Source organism: Seriola lalandi, unplaced genomic scaffold (assembly GCF_002814215.2).
Source record: "Seriola lalandi dorsalis isolate HSWRI2012SDOR001 ecotype SW California unplaced genomic scaffold, Sedor1 jcf7180002050191, whole genome shotgun sequence".
Classification (NCBI taxonomy): Eukaryota; Metazoa; Chordata; class Actinopteri; order Carangiformes; family Carangidae; genus Seriola; species Seriola lalandi.
Window position 1 is genome coordinate 1,903 of NW_019520744.1, and position 1,339 is coordinate 3,241.

The 1,339-nt window shown below is 39.1% G+C and overlaps 1 long non-coding RNA gene across 1 annotated transcript; it reads left to right on the plus strand.

Annotated features, from left to right (window-relative positions):
• The first annotated feature begins 310 nt into the window (after positions 1–310).
• On the plus strand, positions 311–1,299 carry LOC147819712 (uncharacterized). The gene is made up of 3 exons (XR_015436691.1): positions 311–559; positions 687–836; positions 1,210–1,299. It is a non-coding gene; the product is annotated as an uncharacterized LOC147819712 (long non-coding RNA).
• Positions 1,300–1,339: the final 40 nt, after the last annotated feature.

Here is a 1,339-nt window from a genome sequence, read left to right on the forward strand (position 1 = left end):
TTTTTTTTTTTTTTAAACTGCCTCTGTTATAAAAAGCTGACAGTTCATTTAAAATCTGTTTTTAAAATTTAAACACCTTCCTGTTGTTTTCTGTTCATATTCTAACAAAGGAGTATTTATTACTGCACTGGACAGTAAACTCTCAACACCTAGTAATTTTAATAAATATGAAACCACAAATATTTTTTTCTGGGTGTTGAAAAACTACATCTCCCATGAGTCTTTGGCTAAACGTCTGCAGGCTTGCGCACTCGTGGGAAATGTAGTTGAACTTGACTTTACTGAACTGACCACCTGACTAGAGTAGCTCGGGTTAGTTAATAACTTCTCTTCTGTTTACTTTTGATTTAATACATTTAGGTGGTCATAATTGTGACAAACACTAAAATTACAACTAATTTAAACAGCTAACTAACTGGAAAAGAACACACACAAACACACACCGACTCATTTCCTGTAAATGTAGAGGGGAGGGCTGATCGAAACTGAAAGTGTTTGGTCAGTGACACACCATTTTAACTGGACAGCACAGAAGGAGGAACACTGAAGGCTGAGGAGGGTGAGTGTTAATACACTGTGTGTTTGTGGTATTCCCTATTATTTTGGGGTGTGACTCTTGAACAGACCTGTTTATCCTGATCTTGTGTTTGTGAGCTCACAGTCAGTGTTACTGCTTTTCCTCTCAGACTGGCTGAAGTCCCGAAGATGAGTGATTGTGTGGAGGAAGAGGAGGACAGAGCAGAGTCTCCACGACCCAGCTGTCTGTCCTTCAAGAGTGACTGTTCCAAAGATGAAAGTCCATACTTCAGTAATGAACCTGGACCCTCGGACACAAAGTAAGGGTCTCTACTCTGTCTCTACTGTAAACTGACTTAAAGATTTCATTGTTGAAATGTATTTCAACATTAGTAGTAGCAGTTACCCAAGGTGGATCTAAGGATTTTTTGCCACTTTTTTCTAAAGTCACAGTCAGGTTGTGTTTGTCTTCATCTACTAAAAACTCCTCTGCAGTTTTGTGCAAGTAACTCAAGAAAAGCAGTTCTGCTTCACATGAACGGTCTCCTTTTCAAAGGCACAAAAACTGGGAAGAGGGAATTGAAGTATATAAATATGTCTTGCTGATTTATTACTAGAGCTGCATTGAACTTGTGAGTTGTGGTTTCGCCACCGCTGATGTCATGTATTATAACAAATGTGTTCATGTTCCAGAACAAGACCTGGACTGCAGACAGCCAGTCAGACCAGCACTGAACAAAGTAAGACAGAACATCTGTCTGCTGATGTCATCATTTCTGAGAACAGGACTTGTTCACAATGTGAAAAACCTTTTCTTTGTTTG